Source organism: Barbus barbus (assembly GCF_936440315.1).
Source record: "Barbus barbus genome assembly, chromosome: 16".
Lineage (NCBI taxonomy): Eukaryota > Metazoa > Chordata > Actinopteri > Cypriniformes > Cyprinidae > Barbus > Barbus barbus.
In genome coordinates, this window is record NC_136744.1 from 27,329,206 (window position 1) to 27,356,873 (window position 27,668).

Below are 27,668 nucleotides of genomic sequence, written 5' to 3' on the forward strand. Positions count from 1 at the left end.
CCGCACTCTGGAACAAACTCACGGCACATACACAAGAACCTCTGGCACACGAGAGAAGAGAAAGCCTGATCAAAACAGGGATAAAACACACTTCCACACAGTCTCAAACTCATCTTATAGGAGATGCATGTGGTGGGAATTTGATCAAAAGCACTGGCTTTTTTCTGTTGGTGAGGGCATACATGTCAGTGATGTGAAAAATACGTTAGAGCTGTTAAATCTCGAGTAAAACAGCTTCTGGAGACGATTACACCGTCGATACGAACCAGCTGCGGCTCTGGCAGAGTTCTGATGAGGGTGCCGCTCACACCGGGTATATCAGACCAGAGATGACTGGAGCACAATGAGGAAAATCCTGAAACAATGAAGGAATAATTGTGAAATGATTTCACACATTTATCACAGCACTTTTTAATCCATACTAGCAACCTGCCAAAGTGAGGCACAATATCTCTGTCTGGGCTTGTGCTGTTCTTGCCAGTTCAGAAACTTTGTATTGCTGCTCTTCTCACGTTACAGCTCTTTATGATAAGTCTCTTGTTGTAGGATTCTTCAATTCTTTTGAAGTTCATTTCTTTTTTCATTATCAGTTTTTAGGGGGATGTTTACACCTGGTTTGTTTTCTCTGATCGGATAGATATCTAATTTGTTAAAAACCGTTCCATTTACACTTGGCCACATAAACGTGTCTGCACGAAACGGATATAAATCCCATCTTCAATTCCCATGCAATATGCAGATTTAACAGAGTCCACGTCAACAAAAGCAACAGATATGCGCTGCATTTTATTAATCATGAGCTAGATCAAAGACCGCAACAGCAGAGTTCTGGCATCAGCACTAGAAAGAGAAGTTAGTCTTACTACTTTTAATGAAGTTGATTGTGTGTTGAGCATCTTCACGATCGGATAGCTGTACTATTACAGAAAACGCATGAAGTGAGGTGTATAACCACCACCACCAAAAAAAATAATAAGAAAATCTGTGAAAATATTCTTTAATATCCACCAACATCAGTGTGTGAGAATGTGTTGTCTGCTTGTGTGCGTGATCTCTGAAATATTAATGCACAGAGTGTGACGTTTCTGTGGTGTTCTGTAGGGCCTCATATCATAAGCACTCTCTGAACACTTCATTTTCCATTATAGCCTGTCGTTTAGTGCAACGCCTGAATGGGCAGTTGGATTTATTTTCCCCTGTTGTCCCTGTAGAGAGCCTCATAAACACTGACTGAATGCTGTTGGTATATCCACTAATACTTATAAAGAAGAACTGTTGGCAAATTTACACTGACAAATCTCAATCACATTAATAATCTAAATAAATTTGCCAAACCCTGTTACTTTAAAAAATGTAACCACACACCCCATCCTATATTAAAACTCATCCTATATAGATATGTCATCCAGTCCAGCAAATCTTAATGTGCAAAATGATCACTGTCAGAAGGATATTTTTGATCAAATTTAATAAAATTTTCTCAATTTCATAAATCGTTATGGCTGAATTTAATAAAATAGAATAAACTGTAAAAAATGTGTAAAACTCTAAAATTAACTTTTTAATTTCCTTTCCATTTTTTTACAATTAATTTCAGACCTAATCATAGCCCACTAGACAGATTTTATTTAAGCTTAAAACATGTTTTACCACATGCTCTTTTCAAAAATGTGCCTGTTTTCCAGAATAATAATTTGAGCTATATATATATATGAAACCTTTCTTAATCGGTTCTCATAAGATTAGGAAAAATGATGAAGTAAACCTGATACTTCAAGTAAAAAGAGGCCTAACACTCTTGAGACTGGGGTCTCTAAAACTTCAAACAGAAGATAAGGGTCAAAGTCATCAAATGTTTAAATGACAACAGCTATGTTTTAATTAGCAGCTGCTGGTGGTTATGGTGTTTGCACCCGCAGACTACAAAAGACATGCATATCACGGGGGAAACAGAGAAAATGAGAGAGGAGGGGGCGACGTCTGAGACCCCGAGGTCAAACGGTAGCATCCTTCCACCAAGTCCACATCACTTTAGAAACATTAACTTCACGTCGCACCTGCCTCTTCAGCCAGACGCTCATCTATTTAGACGAGGCCTCATCTATCAAAACGGCTTCAGAGAGAAATATATTGGCACCAGACCCTGCTAATCAATGCCATTACCACTACACTCTTTCTGAAACCCAGAGAGGGTCATCTGCTGTGTCACGCGGCGGTCAGACTGCGCTCGGAAAATGAGGCCAGGCTCAAGTTCAAGGTCAGGGGTCAAAGGTCAAGCTTCCAGGGAAATGGGCCCAGCTGTGCAGGGATGTGTGAGTGTACAGGCTGGATGTCAGGTCCTTCTGGACGGGTGACCAGTCACGACCCCTGCCTTTGTGCTTGTATTGGTGAGTGGCGGTTTCCTTATGGTCTTGTGGTCAGACGCAGGGCTCTGCCAAGCTGCTAGAGAAATGAGAGACGCCTTTCGGTTTAAAAAGAAGGCAAATGACAGAGTTCACGTCATGGATAAAAGTATGGTAGCCATATGAGAAGGTCAAGATACTGTACTGATCAGAAGCCTTCTACGATCAGCAAACAATTATCATATTACTAAAGTCTCTAGTCGCTATCTGGATAAATTGTAGTGCATTTTGCAGTTGATTCTGCTCAAGCACCGCCCACTTAGAAAAGACTGCCTGATTGACATATGAAGTGACCAGTCAAAGCTCATTCGTTTTACATTCCAATGAGACGGGGGTAGCTGCAGCCTGGAGCAATGGGCGTGCTGAAATGAGGCGTCCCGAAAGGTGAATCAGTACAACAAAATCTACCCCTAACCCTACCCCCACACCCTGACAGACAGCTTTGTCGACCAATCATTAAGACCTTTCTCCACGCCCCTACCTTTCGCCACACCCATTGCTCAAGCCTGCAGTTATCCCTACTTGATTCTATTAGGGGTCGGGTCCATTTTAAATTGAATTGAAGATTTGAAGCTACTAGCGTGCATTTGGGAACAGAGCATGCACTAGTACACTTTTGTATAATTTCCAACATTTTTATGGAATTTTCATTAGTATTCTGCCAAAATAAAAGTTCAAGGATTTTACAAGTTAAAAGCTCGAGGGTTTGAACGTTTGAAAGTGAATAATTCAACGCATAAATCTTAGTATTGTAACTTGTAATATAAAATAAAATTGCTATTAGAATTATGAAATATATATATTAAAAAATACAGTAGTTATAATTTAAACAGTAATATCTCTATTATATTAATATCTTATTTTTTGTCATTAGAGTTAAATCAATAATAATTGTAATTCATATTAATTATTGAATTATCATAAAATAATGATAATGAAATAACTCCCTGAAATGTAATTTGTTTTTAATAATTATAAATATGAATTACTATTACCGTTTTCTGCTGTTTAAATGTTAACATTTTATTATTATTTAACTATATTTAATATATATTAAATATATTTAGTAATAGTTCAATATATTACTAATATTTCAATCAATATTGAATTTACCAGCATGTCATGTGACCACTGACCGATTAAACCACTAAAGGATAAATAATTGTAATTACTAATATTACATAATTGCTAATATCAACTCACTGAAATGTAAATAATAAGAATAATTTTACTGTTTAATATGAATCTTATTTTATTCATATTTGAATGTTTAATATATTAAACATATTTATTCATATTTCAACATTTATATATTTACTAGCACGTCATGGACCATTAACCAACATCAGAGAATCACAAACATTATTGAAATATTGGTAACACTTTATAATAAGGTTCATTAGTTAACAACATTAATAAACAGGAACTAAGAATGAACAATGCTTCTACAGCATTTATTAACCTTAGTTCATGTTCATTTCAGTATTTACTAATGCATTATTAAAATCTAACATAGTTAATGCACTGTGAACTAACATTAATAAACAATGAACAACTGTATTGTCATTAATTAAAATGAACAAAGATGAATAAATAGTGTAATAAATGCATTGTGCATTGTTTGTTCATGTTAGTTAATACATTAACTAATGACACCTTATTATAAAGTGTTACCAAAATATGAACTATTTGGAAATATTAGGAGGTGCTATTTTACATCTAAGGGGTTGAGGTAACAAAAAAAAAAAGGCTATCTATGCACAAACCTTACAAACTTCAAAAGTCACTAGTTCTTCCTTGTCTAAACTAAAGTTTATAACCTGGTGAATTTATCAAATCTGTGCACTCCCTGAAACAAAGCCACTCACATTTGCATGCAAGAGTCCCATTCCCCGATCAGACTAGAGCAGACCACCGTGATTTGGCAGCGATGTCCCGTATGCCGTCCAGTCATGGGCAGGAGTATTGCAAAGAGAAGAAGCTGTTTATACAGGTTATAAGTTAAATATTTCCATTCTAAAGTGTTACACTGGGAATATGAGAGCACACTCCGGTCAAATCCCTGCCAATAACCCAAGAGAGGAGAACAAACGCCAGACAATTCTCTCCAGATGTGTATACGTGCACTGAGGGAAAGACACTTTCTTCTTTTTTTTGAGGAATTATAAAATTATATACGGTTCAGTTTTAGTTCTGGTCTTTAAAAGTTGGGTATTATTCTTGTATTTCAGAAGAGACAGATGAAGGTGAACAGACAAAACATTTTACGTTATGAAAATACCATGCAGAGATATTTTTTCATGTTTTATTCATGATGCTGTTTCACTATATATCACAAATATGTAGTGAATATTGGATATAAACATCTAGCACTACTTGCGACTGCAAACCAGAATAGAAACACAGTGCTTGTGCTGTAATATTGACACTCACTAGGTAGTTTGTACTGTCACAGCATAAGAACGTCTGACCTTTGAGCTTCACAGATACTGACCTGCTCTCTCACAGGCTGCTGATGTCAATGAAGACATCTTAAGAGCAAGCTGTGATCTGTCACAAGTCGTCTTTCCTGTGCTGAGAGCTTAAATTAACATTTTTGACATATAGATCCAACAACAGCATTTGTAGCATGATGTAGATTATCACAATATTATACACTCTCTTTAAAAAGTTTGGGGTCCGTATGATTTTTGAAACAAATCTCTTCTGTGCACCAAGGCTGCATTTATTTGTTCAAAAATACAGTAAAAGCAGCAACATTGTGAAATATTATTAGAACTTAAAACAACCAGTTTCTATTTAAACATATATTAAAATGAAATTTATTCCTGTGATGCAAAGCTGAAACCATGATTCATTTGTTTTTTCAGGATTCTTTGATAAATAGAAAGTTCAAAAGAACAGCATTTATTTGCAATAATATAAATGTCTTTACTGTCACTTTTGATCAATTTCGTGCGCCCTTGCTGAATAAAAGCACTATTTTCTTACTGACCACAAACATTAGAACAGCAGTGTATATCAGAGCATGTTTGCAGTGTTCATAATAGCGGCAGCAACCACATATACAGCAGAGAGAGAAAAGAAAGAGAAAGCCAGGGAAAATCTGACATGGAAACACAGCAGAGAGACTAAGAGTGATAGAACATGAAGGGGAAGAAGGAACGTAAACAGAGAGAGAGAGAGAGGGAAAGAGGTAGACCACAGATCTTCTAGTCTGGGCCTCTAATGTCTCCACAAGCCCTGATGCTTTACACCAGTGTAAACGTACTCTGGAAGCACAGCACGTGAGGTTTCTCCACCTCCTAAACACTGAAGGAAAATCAGCAGCTAAAGAGAGTTTTTCATCTTAAAAAACTAAACTAGATGGGTGGGGAAGGCAATCATTACCAAGCTTGGTTTCATTATTTGTGTTATAATGGAAGTCTAAAATTTCACCTTTCTTCTAAACGTCTACACTATTATGTAAATGATCTTCAATGACAGGGTCACCGCTTCCACAGACCACCTTTGTCTCCGTTTTTGGACCGCATGAAACCCGACAGGAATTACAAGCTTTCCTTCCCTCTTATTCACATTCCTTGTCACTTTGGGTTTTCACCTCTCCTTTCCTCTCCACAGACCATTTCTGTCAAAGAAAGAAGCGACAACATGGAGGCGAATCCAAACCTATAATCTTCTACAAAGCCTATCATTCAAACCAAAGCTATATCCTCAGAAAACCCTTAAGTCTTTTGCCATACGTTGCCATTCGTAAGTGCAATCCGCCGCCGGATCTGACTTCCTGTTGACCCTGGTCATGTGACCGTAAGCAGGAAGTCAGGAGTGCTGATGAAGGTGCCAGACTGGTTTGGCTGCCTTCGGTTCTTCATAGACTAAGTCCGGCTGCTATTGTTCCTCTCGGTCATGATGGTTTGATTGAACAATGTCCACTAAACACAGTATAATTACGGGATCCGCTCTGGTCAGTCGTGGCACAGATTCACTCAGGCAGTGAGTTTACATGAGAGATGCTATTGTTTATTTTTGTGAATATGAAGGACACTGATACTTTTGAAGTTAAGTGGAAGCGGTTGTAGTTTCTACGGCAGGTGGAAGTGGGATGTGATCTACCTCCTGTTTTCTCCATGATTTATTTTCTGTGTTTTGGAATTGAAACGTCTCCATTTCTCTGCATATGTCTGATATTACATAACTGTGTGTTTCACTCTTGGCCAGAGGATCATATAAACTAAAGCATCGATATGTGCTGTTAGGTGATTGATAATATGTAGCTTATGTAGTTGTTAGTTGATGCTAAAGTGGTTGTTAGGCTATTGCCCAATTTCAGGGGCAAAATTTGCATAAATAACATGATAATATACATGAATATTGGCTAACAGAAAAGACAATGTTATTTGAACTATTTTAATGCGATGTGGTACTGAATAAAGTATAAGTTGGACTGTATTTATAATTTACATGTCTCTTGATTTTCTTCAAAAGATAGATTTTTGTTGAAAGAGGTATGATTTTTATTATAATGTGGTGTTGCTTAATTTTATATCACCAGCAAAATATAACATTGCATATGTAACAAATATTTAATATACACTACACTAGTTTTGTAATGGTTTTGAAAGAAGTCTCTTATGCTTGTCGAGGCTGCGTTTATTTGTTCAAAAGTACAGTAAGAACAGTGAAATTGTGAAATATTATTACAATTCAAAATAACAGTTTTCTATTTGAATATATTTTAAAATATAATTTATTCCTGTGATGTAAAAGCTGATTTTCAGCAGCAGCTATTACTCCATTCTTCGGTGTCAAATGATCCTTTAGAAATTGGCACTCGAGACACGTTTCTTTTATTATCAATGTTGAAAACAGGTTTTGTTTCTTAATATTTTTGGTGGAAACCGTGATACATTTTTTCATGATGCTTTGATAAAGATAAAGTTCCAAAGAACGACATTTATTTATCTTTTGTAAAATTATACATTTTCAAAGGCGTCATTGCTGAATAAATGTACAGTTGTAATGTAAATATCAGGCCCGTTTCTGTGTGTTCTTATGAAATGCTACAATATTTTGACATGTTATTCACTGACTTTAAGTAATACCCTGACTATTTTCCCCTCATTAATTTTCCGTAGAGAATATCTGTACAGCACATCTGAACACACAAGTGAAGTGTTGTACTGTCCTGTAAGCGCTGTTGGTTTTCCCGTCTCTTGTGGTCTGGTGCTTAGATCCAGCAGCATATGGACTGTGGAAGAAATCTGGCCTATCAAAGACTTTGTGATAAAGATCTCTGGAAGCTTCAGTTAGTAAACAGCACCATAAAAGTGGCTTTTGGGGTGGAGCGCGAGAGAGAAACTTGAAGTGGTGCCCATCACCAATGAAGCCGCAACTTCTACAACAGCTCTCCCCTCCAGTCTCACTCACTATTTACTGTTCATTGTTTTTCATTCCCGTTGCACACCAATTTTCAGTCCTTACACTACCGAATTAGAGGTGGGAATCCTTACTGTAAATAGCATGTGGATAAATGCCAGTCGTTGAAAGGAAGTCATCCATGACGCCTGAACTAGGCGCAACAGCACTTACATAATGCCATGAAGAAACCTCAAGGCCTCTGTCGGTGGCATTGAGCTCTCCGCAGTCCTGCCAGGACATTGAGCGGTTTCATACTGGACTAACAGAAATATACTGGCAGCTTTATGAAGCCAGACTCAATCATGCCCCCTAGTGTTTGCCTGTAATACTTATTTAATGTTTCATTTATTAGGGACAGTTACAATAAACATAGATGAAACTGAAATAGCAGTCATCCCATGCATGTACCATAGTGCTTGTAGCTGAAGCTAATTTGCAACACTAAATACACAAACGCTTTTAGATTGCAGTTTTCATCAGATGAAAAATGTGCATGCGATTTATGAATTTGCATATGGACCTACGGTGAACTAACAAAAAACTACTTTTGCACAAATGAGAACCGCTAGCATTTTCTCCAGAAAATTTTCAAATCTAGTTGGATTTGTTTTGACAATTCTTTATTTAATTAGATTTTGCATTTTTTTTTTTTTCTGTTTGTTTGCTCAGATTTAATTCTCTCCCTCAAAATCGAATTCTGAGATGTCACGCAAATTAAACACAGAGCGAAAAATATTGTGCAGAAATTAAAGTATTTGTGGAAAGAGTTTTATAGAAATCTCAGGAAGGTTTGATATTTGATCTTGCCATAATTAGAGGCTGTTATTGCATCCGCCACAAATAATACCGGGAACACTTTATTAATTCCTGTCTTTTTCCACTCATCTTTTCTTATTTAAAGAAGCAAATCAACCCTTTCATCATCATATGCATGTGTTGCATGCAGCGTCATGTCATGGTTTGGTGACTATGATGGTGATTTAGACTTTGTAGCATTAAATTATATGAAATAATGAGAGGAAATTAAAATGGAAGATCAAATATTGGTGTGCGAATACTGCAGATTAAAATTATAAATACAGAAACACATGGACTACATCTGACCAAGACCCTTGACAAATTAATTCTTTGAAACAATCCGATAGCATTTCAGTTCTAAAGTACTCAAGTCTCTGTACTTTACATGAATTACTCATTAATTATTTCATAAAACGTCTTCATTGGCTGAGTATTAGTAGTAAGCACCAGAAATTAAACTTTTAATTTTGAATTTAATATAATTCTAACAAACATTCCCACACAGCTCAAAATACAGTAAAGACATCTTTATTCAATGGCATCACATCAATTTCATTTGATTTAAAAAAAGACCATTCTGAGGAAAACTACAAAATAAAAACATACCAAACACTAATTATGATCACACATTGCCATGCTGCATTCAATTAACCAGTATCAACAGAAAAATAAATTAAATGCACACATAGTTCTTGTATTGCATTATAATTTCAAAACCCAAATTAATTTTATCTTAGAAAAATCTGACAATGGCCTTTTTTAAAGATTCTTGTATTAACAACTAATGTTAGTTCCAATATTTGAGTAAAGGGTTTTAAAGGGCTTTAGTCTGAACTCTGAACCCTTTCAAGACGACTTCAAATGTAGATTTGAGTTGTTATGGATCGTTCGGATCATTATCATCTTTCCATCACTGTCCTGTGCTTAGACAAAACAACTGATTTATGCATTATTTATAGTATTCCTGACAACAATAAAATGCTTTTATATGTCTTTATTTCTTGTCTCAAACTTACTGATATTAAATGAATAAACTTTTAAATTCAACATCTTGGTATTATAAGTGTTCGTCCTTATCAAGCAAGGCTGTGCATGAATATTTTAACTGTAAGGCTGTTTCAGGCAATAACCAAATGTTATATTTTTTGCATCTGCACTGAAAGACAAAAAATATAGTCATATTTAAGACTTAAAAGAGCAGAAAATAAATAGTATGTAAAACTCTTCACTTTCCAATGGATAGTCATCTAACAGCTTGTCATGCTCAGCAAAGACCAACTCTTTCAGATGTGATGCATTTACTTCAAAAGGCTCTAAAATGTACAAATGAAACTCAGCCTGTCAAATTTGTATTATTTCTACAAATTTATGGAGAGGAATCATGCTGTTTTTGTAACTTATTCCATTTGTAGTAACAGTCTTGGCCTGATGTACTTCCCTTACATCTGGGTATCTCTGTTTGATGGTACAAGCAATTTCCTTGTTCGTGACTTCCACTGGAATCAATGACATTTTTATTCATTCACATAATGCCCTCTCCAAGCTGGATGAATGAAAATGAAAAGCAATACTGAGCTGGTGGCTTTTTAAACTGTGTTTTGCTTCAAATCTTGCTGAGTGTTCACAAGTTCAAGGAACACTAGATTTAGCAATGCATTTACTGAATATATTCATCAAGGATGCATTAAATTGATCAGAAGTGACAGTAAAGACATTAATACTGTTACAAAAGATTTCTATAAATGTATCAAGGTTTCAAAAAAAATATGAAGGCGTACAACTCTTCTCAACATTAATAATAACAAAAATGTTTCTCGAGTAGCAAATCAGCATATTAGAATGATTTCTGAAGGATCATGTGACTCTGAAGACTGGAATAATGATGCTGAAAACTCAGCTTTGCATCACAGGAATAAAGTACATTTCAATATGTATTTAAATAGAAAACAGTTATTTTGAATTGCAATAATATTTAACAATGTTACTGTTTTTACTGTATTTTTTGACCAAATAAATACAGCCTTGGTGAGCATAAGAAACATCTTTCATTAAAAAAAAAAATTAACTGACCCAAAGCCCAATTATATCCACCTCAAGTTCATTTAGAATCCTTTTTTCCACTATTAGCCCAATAAAAACAAGGATTTTGAGTATTCAACTATTGCACCACCAGTCATATCCTCTTATGCATAAATAGTAATGACATCACTTGTCATCACAGCATGCACAACGGATGCGCTTGATTAAAAGCATATCATTTGCTTTTTCAGCAGACTGTATTTCAATTTTCTGTGAATTAAGTACAGACTAAAATATGCTAAATATATGTTTCATATACACATATCATATTCATGTATATATTCTGAAGGCATGGCAGAAAGTTTATTGATAAATATGTAAATAATGTTGGGAAACTCACTGTTGGCGATGTGAAGGGTGTGTTACAGTCAATCAGGAACTCTTCAGCAGCAAGTCAATGGGAATATCAACAGAATAGCTTTTATTTTCAAGAATTCTTTCTGTATTAGAAGAAATTTTAAGGGAAAACTCTTGAATCTCAGTCTTTAAAGATGTTGTGCGTGAAGATGAGGGGGAGCGAGAGTTACAGGAACACAGGCATGTTGAGGTTTCAGGTCACCCTTACAGAAATAGAGTTGTTTATTTCAGTCGGCAGCTCCGGATTTCTGGTTTGCACGTGTAAATTACATGTCACCAACATTAAATATTAAACCTAATCAGTGCTTAATTATTGATGCCATTGCTTTTTATACAGGAGTGCCATTGGTGCTTGAGACATCCAGCAAAGAGGCTTTCTGCATTACTGTATCTTTGAGGTTAAGGTCTCTGGCCACGATTCCCACTCACTTCTCTTTGGTTTTCTTGATTGATGAACACAGGAAGTCTGTAAAAGAGAGAGAAGGAATGGAGAACTAGATCAGGTTGGGCAGTTATGACTGCTCAGAGGAGCTCACAGGACAACTAAGTGCTCAAGTAAACCACAACTGAGTGTTTGAGCGTGTGCGAGACTGCGAGTGTGTGTGTGTGTGTGTGTGTTAGCAGAGGGTTCACTCTGGACCTGAAAATCTGTAACGATCGCACAGGAGTGGTTGGTGATGGAAAAGATGGTTACCCACAATGCTCTGCAGTGGCTCAGGTGGAGATGTCTACACGGTGTCCCTGCCTGGATCAAGACAATGCTCGATGTTAATCAATAAACTCAAATATTAGCAAGGCAGAAACAGACACAGGTTCAGCCTGAGGTCTGCAAAACTGTTATTTCGCTCAAAAGCATCAGAAGAGAAAGAGCTAAATTGTTCAATTGGTTATTAGTAGTGTTTGCTAAGACTACAGACATGAATGATACATAAAATAATGCATTTTTGTGTTATATTATTATTTAAATTGGATTATCTGATCAATGCCAGAAGCTTTGTATTACGAGCACTTCCTGTGTTTATTTGTCTCTTTGTGATGAATTGCTTATTGTATTCCTCAATTGTCAGTCGCTTTAGATAAAGGCATCTGCTAAATGAATAAATGTAAATGTATTTCAGCTAATCTTCAAAATTTCACAATTAATTACTTTAGTTACTTGCCATTTCTTTGTAATTATTTGGGAAATTTACAAGCAATTTATACGTGAAATTTGTTTGAAAATAAATCCAACACCAAATGTTTTTTCAATGTACTTTTCTAAACAACTTGAATCATGGTTTTTGCATGGTAGACCTTAAAGACCAGAGAGAGCTTGCAATGCATTCAGTCAGAAAAAAAAGAAGTCCACTACAGACGAATAATCATTACATCTAAGGGATTGCTATAATATACACAAAGTGACTGATTCGGGTGGAAATTAGTGCAATAGTCAACACAAACGGGCTGCAATGACAGGAAATGGTTGTTTAGAAATTAATAGGAAGTTACTTTGATCAATCAGATGCAATTAAATGTGGTATCAATCAGGAATATGTCCAAATACAAAAGTAAAATGCACTGCAGACATTTCACATTGATTTTTAAAGACCCTGATAAGTCCTCATAGCAAGTTCTATCACCATATCAAGCAAAGATATATCATTTTAAAGGGTTGTAGACCTTGACAGCTAAAATAACGTGACATGCAAACCTCAAGAGAGGTGAAAATCAACAAATGTAAAAGACTGAGCAACAAATTCAATTTTCACCTGAGATTCGGGGCAAGATTATAAAAGGGCGGTGCAGGGGTAATTATAGAAAGTTTTCAGCATCATAACGTTACTTTACAGAGAGATTGGTAGGTCTGTTAGTAAAATCTGTTGACTTTAGCTATCTTTGTTGCATTATATGCCAGTGGTGACCATTCAAAAATTTCCTCCAAAGTTTGCATGCCTGTAATTCAAGAAATTTTAAAGATATCTTAATGCCCTTTTAGATTTTGGGTCTTAACAAACTTTTCTTTTGGCATCTTCATTTTAAAATCTCTATATCGTTCCATTCCAGCAATACTGGAATCTCAATATGGCTCCAAGAGTAAACTCTTCTTTTTTTTTGGACACATTTTCAGTGGTCAAAAACCAAATGTGGGTCACTTTGCAGTCAGCTGATTCTTTTCTGTGACGTTTAATATTTTCATCACTAGATGTTTATCTCCCTTCAGAAAAAATACTAACAAAATAAAACATTTGAGCTGAGGAAGTTTCTGAAAATTGGTTGATTTGACACGAAATGGTCCACTAGTCATTTGATTAATGAATCGATTTATATTGTATCCAAATCGACTGTGTTGGGATAACATTTTGGTGAACTTCCAATAGTCTAACTTGGGGTTTTTATGTAGTTTCAAGTAATTCACGTTTCTCAGTTTATGTGACTCAAAAGGTCCAACAAACTGGAAAATTTGCTGTCGCTTTTTTACAGTCAGTTAACACACTTCTTATCTTATGAAAGGCTCTTTTCGTTTTACATTGTAGGACCTGGCGTGATGTAAATAAAAAAAAAATTATCTTTATGTATTTTTCATCTCCTTTATCTGTAACATTTGTGGTCACTCTAACACAAATCTCAGAAAACATTTACATAACATCATTTTTTTCATTCTAGACACAGCTTAAAAGCAAAAAATAATAATAATAATCTGAAACTTCTCCACATCCCTGTTTAGACTGTTGCCTGTTTCTGTGAGGGGAAAAAATGAAGTAAGAAATTTAGGCTGAAAATATCTGAGGTTTCTCCAGGTTTCTGAAGCCGCTCAGTGTCTGATCCCCAACACACATAGACAGAGCCGCATCAGAGAGACACAAATATTAACACAGTTTCTGGTATGTGTGTCAACCCTACCGATTTAGAATCTGGTTATCTGTGTCCATGTTGTGCGAGTGTGTCCGTCTGTGTCTCACATCCAGGCGGTGTGGACCACCCATACAGAGAATGTGAGTGGGCCACTATTCACTGCAACAGCCCAGTCTCACCACGGTGGCACCCCCAAAACCAGTCCTGACACACGGCACATTATGTATGTGTCTACACTGAGGCCTGAAAAATAACCATTCATCTCATCCATTTTTAGAGCCCCCCCCCCCCCCCCCCCCCCCAGTCTTAGATCCACATCAAAACGTTTATGTTACAGAGTGATTTTCAATGAAAATAATCACTTCAGTTTTATCCATCCAGAACTAGTTGCACTTTTGATTACTGGCTGAAGTTGGGTCCAGCTTATCCTGGCCAAAAACCAGCCACTTAGACAGTAACCCATATGAAAATGTAATATATGACTTATATTGCTCTGTATCAGGAGTAATATTGCCATAAATACCCATAGTAAAATTTGTACATATGTAATAATATCTATATGTTTTTATATGGTATTATATGTAGCAAGTAACCATATATGTCAACAATATATATTTGCAACTTTATTAAAACAGCATATTCTCAAAAAAATCTGTATGCTTATATGTTTATGCAATACATTTTTAAATACGGGTCTATCTTTTATATTTACTTATATAATGTCAACATGTATCTATAGGTTTTAGGATAGATATAAAGTGTTAATATATGAAACTGTTCCAAGTTCTAATCGGTTTCATATATGTTCATATATGCAATTTTCAGCAATTGTCACTTCAATAGAAATAAGTACAGAATATTTTGCAAACCTATACCTCAAAAATGAATCACAATACTCAATTCTGCTTGTACAATATCTAGTTTACTTTATTGCTTAAGTTATAAAATTATGAATAGCTTTCAAAGATTGGATGCCACTAATCTGGAAAAGTTGGCAAATCCAGTGGCAAACTTTGAGTACCGTAACATAGTGCTCTTCATTAACCCCTATGAATACATCAAAGCATACAGGAGACATTTGCAGTAACTTCTGAACATTAAAAACACTTATAAGTTTGTGTTGTAAATGAAGTACTTCTTTAAAAGGGTTTTATGCTCTTCTTGCCAAAGTCAGACAGTTCAACTTCATTCATTATGATTTGATTATTTATACAATGGTTTAAAACAATACAGAATAAATAGAATAGGTCAGAATGTTTTAAAGTGACAAAAACCAACAAATACCAAATATGAAAATTCATAAAATCCATTGATAATACTAATATTTGTGCTGCTGTTTTCCCTCTAAAATGATGTCACTTCCTGGAGGACTATAAGAGGATAGAACATAAAATTGAAAACGCACACAAAAACTATAAGGTTATTAACATTATTAATTAATTGATGTACAGATATACCGTAAATCATTAAACAGCGACATAAGAAAAATTTAAATATCAAAATACTACAGTAGAGATATGTAAATAATAATTGCTCACTGGATTAATTTCCTTTCTATTAAAACAAAAATCTAAATATAATTATTACAATATTTACGATATTTATAAGCCAAGACTGATGAGCATGAAGGAACGTGCTGCATAATGCAATAATAAAAGACTACATACCCTACTGTTTTATTTGACTATTGTTATTTTATATAAGGTGGTTCGAGGCCAGACAAGGTTTTTCTTTCCCATCAGTCTCAGTGTGTCAGTTACATGCACACATATACTGAAGTACAGAGTGGTGTGTTTAATCCCGGATGTTTGTGCTTCTGTGGGTTTAAGTCCTCTGTGAAATAACACTAAGAGTAATGGGTATGCATGTGTGTTTGTGAGTGCAACTTCCTCTTTAGAGCCGGTGACAGAGCAAAATGCTCCATGATGTTCACTAACTCGTCTAGTGTGTGTGTTAGAGCCACTTTGTCGTGCATTACGTCTTCCTGCACATGTGTTTCTGCTGACAGTGATTGGAGTCTTTAGGGTCTGGCAAACGTACAGTCATTCCAGGTTCATAAAACCCCAAACCTGCAAACGTGTGGGGAGAGACCCTAGAGGACCCTTACAGAGTAACTAGGAGGCCTCCTTTGGTCGGATGTCGACCGGGTGGTCCGACTGTTTGCGGAACGGCATCAACCGTGGCTAATAAAGCTAATGTGGGCATGTTTTCATACAACATGCTGGTGACCAGAGACTAATGGAAGCCTGTAATTGTGGATTTTTCTCCCACAATTAGGACCCCCCCCCCCCCCCCCCCACACACACACACACACACAATTTCTGGGGAAAAAAAGTCTGAATTGCGAAATGTAAACCTGTGAAAAAAGTCCGAATTCTAAGTTTACATCTCACAATTCTTTATTTTTTCCTCTGAATTCTGAGTTTATATTTCACAATTCTGAAAAAAGTCAGAAATGCGATGTTAACTTGCAATTGGGAGACATATATTTGCAATTCTGAGAGGAAAACTCTGAGATTGTGAGATACAAACTCAGAATTGCTAGAAAAAGTAATAATTGTGAGACCTTTTTTTTTTTTTTTCTCACTATGCTGAGCCTTCTATAGAACGATCTCTGAAAACCATGTGAAACTTTGCAACACTTTCAAAGTGAAATTTTCAGTGAGTGGCAATAAAAGTACATTCAGCTTAACAATTTATTTTATTATAGCCCACTTTAGACACTGTATATACAACTACATGGCAACTACCAGTCTCTAGAGTATTAACAGACTGTTGCTTAATATATGCAAATACTTTATTTTGATGAAAACTTTAGGATGACCATGGCACTTTTTCAGTGATTTTTCTGCTCACATATTATTTCTCACATATATATTGTACTGATTACAGTGTACTCAGACTTTAGCCATTCATTAGTTTTTAAGATACTGAAAAAAGCACAAATGTCAGGACATGTCAAAACTTCCCACACGTTTCGGCTCATGCCTTCCTCAGGGAGAGCAAACAGCAAACTCAGCACAGGTGACAGCAGTGTCGTTCATTAAGTCATCTTAATTGATGTACAGATATACCATAGATCAGCAAACAGAGATAAAATATCTAAATACTACAAAATAGATGTATAAATAATAATTGCTCACTTGATTAATTCCATGAGTAATTACAATTATATACCGAAGCAACAATGCTTCTACAAGTCTGAGCTCTTTCATCATGACTCATTTTTCACAGGACTCGTACCAGAGCGCATTGCATTGCAAGTGCAATGCTGTAGCGGGTGAGCTACCGAGCAAGTTTACTATGTCAGAAAAGCCATACATATGAAGCTGGTTATTTGATGCAAATCTCAAAATGTGTTAGTTTACAAATCATGCACTATGGTAAAAGTGTTTTGAGGTCATAACGTAGTATTGTGGCAGGAAAATAAGTCTTTTATTAATCAATAATCTGCCTCATAATCATAATTTGTGTGAAAATTAGTCAAATTGGTTGGTGTTTTACAGCCTCTAGTGTTTATTTCAACTGTAAATTACACTGAATTGTGTGTATAGGCAAGTTTTTAGAGTTCATAGGTTGGAGGCGTGTTTTTCCAATGAGCCTGGGTTGAAAGAAAAGTCTTCTCTCATTCATTGAGCCTAGTTCTCTCCTGAGGATGGTTTACTTTGTGACTGGGCCGCCACTATACAAGTGTTAAATTCAAACGGCTAATTAGAGGAGATGTGCGGATCAATGAGATGTATTGTAACTGGAATCTGAAATGAATCTGTTTTGGATCAATGTGAAGGAGTGCAGGAAAAACGGGAAGAGAGAACAATAAAGGAGAGGAACGCATATGGGGGGTTGTGAGTTTGACCTTTTCCATGAGTAAAAAACGAATACACATTTAGCCACTAATAAGTGACTTGAGGAGCATCGGCTGCCACTGGTGTCCATGAATCATGAATGCTGCCTTGATGCAGTGCTGAACATGTTTATTTTTACTCTTATGTCTGTCATGCTCCATTCCCAAATCTAGTGACCTGCTATAGCTACAGTCAGCTGCCTTCTTAGGCAGCATCCAAACTGAAATGGAACCACATAAGTGAGCAGAATTAGGTAGAAACATCAAATGTAAGGTAGACAACTGATTTCAGTAGAGTTTGATAGCTAAGCACTGCAATACTCTAATACAGGGATTCCCAAACTTTTTTATCAGCTGCTAAAATATTTACTTGAAATAATATAAAAGAATGAAATAAATAATGAGAATTTACATTAATATTGAAACAATTTAACAACATTTGCATGTTCACAGATCTCTAATTTCTGTTTATGGTCACATGACATGCAGGTAAACAAATTAAATATTTTATGTTTTTTAGTAAGCATTTCATTTTTTCTTTTTGTAACTTTAAAATTATTCCATTTTAATTTTATTTATTTAATTATACATTTAGGTGCTTGTAATTTGAATTTCTATTTTATTTTAAATTGACGTATTTAATTATACAATTATTATGAGGTTTTTGCGTTTTCTATTAACCCACAAACTCCGAACCCTAGTTTGGGAAATCCTGCTCTAATAAGCATAAAAACACATAATGCACAAATATAGGGTAAACATGTCAAATTTTAATTAGACTGAACTAATTTTACCTAAACTTCTTGCTATAGAATTAATTAAATTCATAATCATCATTTCTTTCATTTTTCGTAATTCTTTATAGAATTGCATTCTTTTTGAAGGTTATATGTGACGCTGTTTGTAACAAAAGAAGCAGCATATAGTGGTGCTTAACTTTCAGAAAAGCCTTTTCCATGCAGCACGTCTATGATGCCTTCATGCCTGTGCAGGCAGTTCACAAACTTTTGAAACAAGTAAGAATGATCCAAAAAGGCAACATGGAAAACCTGATTGCAAGAGGCCTAATATCTGCACCACATGCTTGTTGTAAGTGTTATTAATATATTTTTAATGCTAGTGAGCCATTTCTTTCTGATTTGCTTGAAATTCCTGTATTCATATCACTTTATGAACACATATGAGCCTCATGCACACGCCTGCTTCAGTTGAGTTTGTATGTGTGGTTCTCTATTTTCTTTATAGTTAATAAAATGAGCATATTGAACATGTTAGAGGTCGAGCCCTGTTTTTCTCTAGCCTCAAAAAAAGGGAAGTTGACAGACCAAAACATATTTTTGAAATTAAGTGCTAATTATGTGGGTCAGTTCAATATGGCTCTTATTTGAATGAGGAGTTTTGGTTCTTTGGTTTTGGTTTATATGAGTATTGTATGAGTCTCAGCTCCACTTAAATCCACAGTCAGAAAGACATTAATACTTTTATTCAGCAAGGATTCATTAAATTAATCTATAGTGACAGTAAATGCACTTCAAATGTTACAAAATATTTCTATTTCAAATAAATGCTCTTCTTTTGAACCTTCTATACAATTCCCAATGAATCTGGTGGCATTTTCTTGAATATTTGTAGGCAAGATGGTTTGGTACCCTTCCAAATTCATTCTGCTACTGTCATCATACATTAAGTCATCAGTAAAGTTGAGAGGGCCTGTTCCAGAGGCAGCCATGCATGCCCATGCCATGACACCACCTCCACCATGCTTTACAGATGAGGCTGTATGCTTGGGATCATTGCAGTTCCCTTTTTTTCTCCACATTTTTGCTTTCCCATCACTTAGATAAAGGTTCATCTTTTTCTCATCGGTCCATAAACACAGTTCCAAAACTCTTCTGGCTCACCTTTGTGCTTTTTTGCAAACTCTAATCTTGCCTTTCTATTTATGTTTGGTGCTGGTCAGAGGTTTGCATCTTGCTGTGTAGCATCTGTAATTCTGTGTCAAAGTCTCCTGAGGACAGTAGATTGTCAGAGCATCACCCCAGCTTTCTGGAAGTTCTTGGTGATTTTATGATTTGTCTGTCATCAACTACTGTTGTTTTCTCAGCTGATCAGGTCGTTGTTGGTTGCTGGTGTCGCTGGTGGTTTCAAACTCTTGATTTCTCCATGCCCTTTGTTTTTGTTAGAGCTCTAATTCACTTCCTCTTTTCTTTTAGCATCCAAATTGCTTGTTTTTCCTCTCAAAGTCAGCTCCCTCGTCTTCATCCTGGTTTCTGTGTGTCATCGAATGCAAGATTCAGAATGCAGAAGTAATGGATATAACTGATACGACACATTCCCTGCTTTTAATATCTGAAGAATTAATGCAACAGGACACAGCTGATCACTTAGAAAGACCTGTGAGGAAAAAAAAAAAAAAAAAAAAAAAAAAAAAAAAAAAAAAAAAAAAGAAAGACCTGTGAGGCAACTGCTCCAATACTTATGCTTACATCAGATAGAGGGATGAAACTCTAAAAGTGCTGATCTTCTTAGCTGGTAAAACATCTATGTGTTGAATCACCCAATAATAAAATGTGACATTCTGTAGTTTTGTCTCATATTCATCTTTTAATCATATTTGTAAATGTCTTGACTCCACAGCCAACAGAGCAATTTTGTCGTTACTCTTCCAATACTTTTGGAGGGCACTGTGTGTATATATATACACACACACACACACACACGCACACATATATATATATATATATATATATATATGTATATAGTCATTCACAATATCCTACATCCTGCTCTACAGCCCAGCTCAAATCCAAGCATCTTACGGCCACTGTAACCATAATGAACCCAAACATCAAGATGTGGTAGAGTCGCTTTTTCCCCCCTGCATATCCTTTCATGCTTTAGGTTAACCATGATCTCACATCAGGTTTGTTATTGCAGTCTCAGACCAAAGGCAGGCCAGAAATGAATGGCTCGTTTGAGATGTGGTGTTATAGTTTAATTGGCTCAGGCTGAATTGTGTGAGCAGGAGTGTGGGTATATATAACCAGAGACAATAAATGCCCTTGTTAGGACCCACCGACCACCCAGCGACCACAGACAGGATCCCTTCAGATATGTGGCCACATCTGATGTTGACATACTGTATATAACAACACAGCTTTGCCATCGATGCACAAGACAATTCTAGAGCTACACAGATACATTCACACTCAAAATGCACACCTTTGCTTCTCTGAAATATTTCTGCATAAAAGAATACATATTTTATAAGAAACACAAAGTAAACACATTTTAGAACAGTTACAGTAAATCAGTTCTTCAAAATATCAGCAACACACTGTAAATGGCTTTTCAAATCAAAGATTACTGGAGTACGTAATACTGTTTCAGTTATTGTACATCAGAATTTGACTTTAAGCAACTGAATGTAAGTTTACCTTAAGATATCAGTTTTCAAAATCAATTTGATGACACACTGGCTTGTTTCTTTCCGTCAGTCAGGTGAACTGATATGAAAAGGGCGGACTGCTTTACGGCAGCAACAAACGCATGTGTACAGCCAGAGATTAGATTATTTTACTATAGGAAGATAAGAGGGTCTGTATTACTAACTATTGGAGAAAGCAGAACGGCTAAATTGGATCCCCTAACGTGTCCCTTAATAACCAATCACATTACAGCCTTGACATCATTGAATTTCAGTCGGATTTGTACGACACTCAAAGCTGTGTCTCATTTAGAGGTCGAATCCTCTGGAGGTCGCATCCTCTGTCCTCAACCTAGAATTTAAGGAGACGGCCTTCATAGGACGGACGGAAAAGGAAACAGGAAGTATCGCGTTGCTATGCCAACACATTTAGAGCGTCGTTGCGCTCTCACAATCCTTAAATGAAGGAAAATTATTTCTAAATTTGGAAAGTATATATTTTTACTCGTTTTATTTTGCTAAATTTTTGAGTAGCTGCAGCGTACATACAACAGACATCTGTTAGAGAAAAAAAAATGAGGAGGATATTAAGAACAAAGAAGTTTATACGTTTTTACCGGAGGCAATTTAAGGTAAGTTGTAAACACCACATCTGCGCTTGTCTGTACATCTGCTGTCATCAGCATTTTTCAAATTGACGGTTGTTTATGGCGACGCAAAGAATTGTGGGGTATCTGTAGCTGCGAAGGATACACCTCATGCATCCTCCGAATTCCTGTGAAAGAAGGTCCTACTTGCTGGTCAGACAGCCTCAAATGAGGTATGCAGCCCTCTAAATGAGACACAGCTTCAATCGGCGTTTACGGATACCATAGTAATGAATGAGAAGTGCTGTAAGCTGTATCCCATTTGTCGCAAAAAGGACATTTTCTCTTAGAAAATGGCATTTTTTTCAGTGTAAACTCTAAAAATAGTTCAATCCAAAAGTATTGTTTAGTGTAAAGCATGTTGAAGATTAGCATGGGCTGTCGATTCATTAAATGATAAGCCGTTTCCTCTAAAAAGCTGTTTATTCAGGGTGAAGCCTCTCCTCCATTAACATCCATTAAGAAAAACGGCCTCTGGTCTCCTTTCCGTTAGCATTAGCAGTTGCGCTTTTTTGGCTAATTGTTGCAGGCTTGCCTTCTAGTGGCTTTGGTACAGCTATTCACTAATTATAACAGTGATATATTTTCGACAATAAATTCCACGCACTACTGGGGGCTCCAAAGTCGCATTATTACACAAAACTATACAAATACTGTTACTTGACATTTCTTTGGAATTGTTAAATTTACTAGCAATTTCTGAGGGAAAATTTTTATACTTTTTTTTTTTCAATACAATTCAAGCTCCATGTAAATCAACATAAATAGCATTTAATAATGAATCTTGCACAATAAGACCAGGAAGGTCTATTTATCAGTCCCTCTAGAATTTTTTGACTGCAAGAATTAATATCAATCCCTTTGATTTTTGTGACAGCTTGCAACTATGTCTTATTTCCATGCATGAAGCATGAATTTGAGGGATAAAGAAAGCAATATCAACTAATCAATATCTATGAATACCAGGCTAATCAAATCAATCAGCACGCTGTTAATGCTGAACTGATCTTCTGCTTCTGCAGCGAATTTCATTTGAAAGCCTACAACCCATTCACTCTACAGCACTTCAGATCTTCAATTATTAAGGAAAACTTAATTTCAACATTTACTCTCCCAATCCAGTCCAATGCAAAGCATGCAGGGAGCTTGAAATGCATGGCTCAGTTTCAGTGGTCAACGAAAATTACTATAGTCCAAACACAAAACTATTAAGTATACTTCAGTTTTAATGAATATGAAATTGGGTTGCTTTAACTGATTTTAAAACAGGTCAATTGAACAAGCAGCAAAAAAAATTGCCCTTGATTTTCATGTAAAGATCACATGACAATGCTCAGTATGGCAGTCATTCTCATTTAAAGGCTACATAGCATTATCCATTTTGTCCTAATGAGAAATGCTGACTTTCTACTGCAAAACACCAACAAAATGCATGAAAATGACACTGAATATGCAGCCATCTTGGCCCACAATAATCTACTTCCACAGGCTCATTTTGTAAGTAAATAGGGTAAAATGTTTACATTTATAGCATCCGATTTGACTTTTTTCCAGAAACCAAATTGTAATCCTTCCTTCATTTTTCAGATTCACCGATTGAGGCGATTTATTCTTCTGTGTAATGAAGATACAGTTTTCAAGCTCTAATTTTTCTCATTAATAATTAACCGCCTTTTAGCGTATGTGTGTGCGTTTGAAGTATACGGTGACGCTCCACGTGGCTGCCTGTCACAGAGCAGTGGATTCTGGCTCATTTTAAGATCCGAGGTGCGGTTGAACCACACGTCGTTCCGTAGACATTTTATCCCGGCCACCTGTAGCCCAGCGAGGGGAGCAACAGTAAATCACGTGACCGCTTCCCCGAGACGAAACCCTAATCCCGAGCCTGATCGGGCCGGTCCAGGGATGGAGGGCATGGTGAAACTCGAGGCGACAGCTTCACCAATGAAGAGGCAGAAAAGTGGTCCCTGCGCTCGCCTTGTTGTGTCAGCACGGCCCCATTAATGTCACTTTAGTGCCAGTGGCCCCTCCTGCCGCACGTGCTGTAAGTGTGTGTGAGCGAGAGGACAGGAGCGGGAATGCGGGGTGTGTTCCGGCCCCTGTGGATACTCTACACCCTCTTCACGCCTGATGGGCTGTCAGAGGTTATTAGTGTGACCCGCCGGCCATCCTCGGGGAGAATACGAGATCTCGCTGATGCGCTCGGATCTGATCCGCGCTGGAGGAAGCAGGTGAATAACATGGGCATGAATGCATGCTTCACCTGCTTATTTACACAAATATATTTATATTTCATTAGCTGTAACCAAAAACTACAAGATGCATGCATGCATTTTAATGTATGACAGGTCCCAAAGCCAAGGCTGTGGAGTGCAATCCCAGAATGCTTTGCAACATGGTCCCAGAATGCATTGTGAGTAAAAAAGAGAGAAATTTCAAATGTGCATATACACTACTATTCAAAAGTATGTATAGTATATATATATATATAAAAAAGTATATATAAGTATATAAAATATATATATATATATATACAGGTGCTGGTCATAAAATTAGAATATCATGAAAAAGTTGATTTATTTCAGTAATACCATTCAAAAAGTGAAACTTGTATATTAGATTCATTCATTACACACAGACTGATATATTTCAAATGTTTATTTCCTTTCATTTTGATGATTATAACTGACAACTAATGAAAGTCCCAAATTCAGTATCTCAGAAAATTAGAATATCAATTAAGACCAATGCAAAAAAATTATTTTTAGAAATGTTGGCCAACTGAAAAGTATGAACATGAAAAGTATGAGCATGTACAGCACTCATACTCAGAATTTGTGCTCTGCATTCAACCCATCCAAGTGTTTTACAAATAATAATTAAACATAAAGTTCTTTTTTTTATGAGAATACTTTTATATGATAAACTACTGTGTTCAATCACAACTAGATGTCTAATCTAGTTCTTGAAGCGAAACCAGTTGAGAACAACCGCATAACAAAAAAAAGCATGAATTTCAGATGTGATTTTTATGTGGTTTTGGGTCTCTCAAAGTGATAAAGTCCCAGATGTGCAAATTTCAAGCCACAAAACCATTTTCACAAAAAGACATGAATTTAACATGCTCCCACATGTGCACATATACGACTAACATGTGTTCACATGTAAAATTCATGTGCATTTTCCATAAGGGTCTACCCCACAAAATATACATAAACAGCTTTGTGAAAGCAAGACTGACAGTGATTCTCTCTCTCTTGTTGTGTGAGTTAGGCTGGCAGGCCTGTGTGTTGTTGATGTGTGGCCTGGTCAGATGGTCTACCGAGTGCCCACATTTGCCACAAATCTATACCCTCTCTCCCAGTGCAGAATCACCCTCACCAGCTGATCTCTGACGCTAACCACCAGTTAAACCCGACTCATCTCATTACTGGGCCAGAATCGCTAGGGTATTTGGGATCTGGTGAATTACAGTTCTCATAAACCATTCCGGTTTGTTCTCAACCTCTAACCCTTAAAATTAAACGTCAGCGATTAAATCAGTCTCATCTGCTTACAGACTACATTTAAACTCAACAGATGTTTAAATAGCATCTTTGATTTATATTTCAGCAGCAAAAATGGCAGTAATTGGTCAAATCGATTCCTTTCCGTGCATAATATGAAATCATCTTATTAGTAAATTAGATGATCTTTTAGATAATGAATATATGATCTTCATTTGCATAATGACTAAAAAAACTGTTCATAAAAGTCTCAACCTAGCATTTTTACATTAAAATGTTTTAGAAAAAATACAATACAAACTGTGATTTTGTGAAATATTAAAATTTTAAAAAACTGTTTTCTATTTCTATATTTTAAAATGCAATATATTAATACGTTTTTAAAATGTAATTTATTCCTGTAATGGCAAAGCTGAATTTTCTCCAGTCTTCGGTGTCACAAGATCCTCCTGAAATTATTCTAATACGCTGATTTGCTGCTCAAGAAACATTTCTTATTATTATCAATGTTGAAAACAGTTGTGCTGCTTAATATTTTGTGGAAACCGTGATTAAATTTTATATAGCAATCTTCTGTAACATTATGAATGTCTTTACTGTCACCTTTGATTAATTGAATGGGTCCTTCCTGAATAAAAGCATTAATTTAAAAAAAAAAAAAAAAAATCTTACTGACCTCAAACTTTTGAAAGGTAATGTAGGTAAATTATGTTGGTGCAAATAAATGATCAAATGATTTAAAATAATTTTTGTGTTCATTTTACTGTATTTTAGTTTAATTAAACATTCTGAATCTGATTGGAAGCAGTGACTAATTGAAATAGTGGTTCCTAAGAAAAGAAAGTTCAACGCAAACACACAAATACTGAGAAACTGGATATTATCAAAAGGCTGAAAAATTAGATAATTCATTCTTTTCCCCCAGCCATAGTTTACAGCAATGTCATTACATACGATTTTCACTATAAAAACACATCTACTAACAGTCACACATTTACACTTATCTTTTCATCAGATAAAGTGCGCTCACATGCAACACAGACACAGTTGTTCTTAAATACAAAACACTGGAGGACAAGCAAAGCCCTTTGAGTCTCTCTGCCTCCCTCAGTACATCAATAAATGAAGCAAACATCATTAAGCATAACTTGAACTATATGAATGAGGCTCTAATTTAATAGCAATAGTATTAGTGTTTTAAGGTTTGGCCATTTAGGTGAAACTCTAAGCCGATGTGGGAGTAATTTGGCCGTAAGGAAATTGATTCTGACCATCAGGCAGTTTCTCATGTTCAAACAGAGGCTGCAGTTAAACAGGATCATTGCTGTTAAACACATTACCCAGGTATCCCCTCTGCTCACAGCCAATGATTATATGTCCACGCTGAGGGATTGAAATTCTGTGCAAATATAAAAATGATCACAGAGCATGACTGGAAAGGAGAATTAAAGCCGTCCATTACGCCGCAGGAGACTGTGACGCAGATGTTTCTTATGTCAGGGATTATTAATGGATCTACACTGTAACATAAGAGTCAGTTTTGATGTATGCACATACTTGTCAATGGAGACTTACCTGCTGCTTTGAAGAAATAGAATGAGAAACTGCTACTGACCCATGACACTAAAAAACACAAACATAGATCTTAGAATACACAAGAATTGTTCTCTAGATGGTTATTTATACTGACAAGCTCCAGAAAGACGAAGAAGAAGAAGAAAACGCATGCCAAATATTTTAAGTCTTCAGAGACCATAAGCTAGTTTTGTGGGAGGAACAGACTCAAATTAGACTAACTCTGACTAAAAAGTCATTATTCACTAATAATCTTCCCCTCTGCAACACTGTTAAAAATATCATGCTAAATTTGCCATAAAAAAGGGCGGGCAGCTGTAGTTCCAAGATATTAAGTAAAATAATTAAATAAAAAATACTGTGACAATGTTTAATGTATTATGGAATGGCATATTGGTGCCTGTATATATTTTACAAGCTAAAACTGTTTTTTTTTTTTTTCATTAAGTAATATAATAATAATATACCAATCTATTAGAACTACAAAAATCTGTGTTTTACCTTAAAATGTACTAACAACACTATAATAATACAAATAGTAAAATGGAGAGCCACATGATTAACAAAAAATCATGACCTAAATAACAGAAAATTAAACACAAAACACTATACTATAAGGCTGGTCAACCTTTAGGTTGTTTTTGAATGTGCTTTATAAATAACTAACTAACTATATTATGCATTAGTACTGATAACAAGAAAAAAAAAAAAAAAAAACTAAATAAAATATGTCAAGTGCCATGCAGGGACTTTTGACAACTATGTTCAACTATCATGTGTATG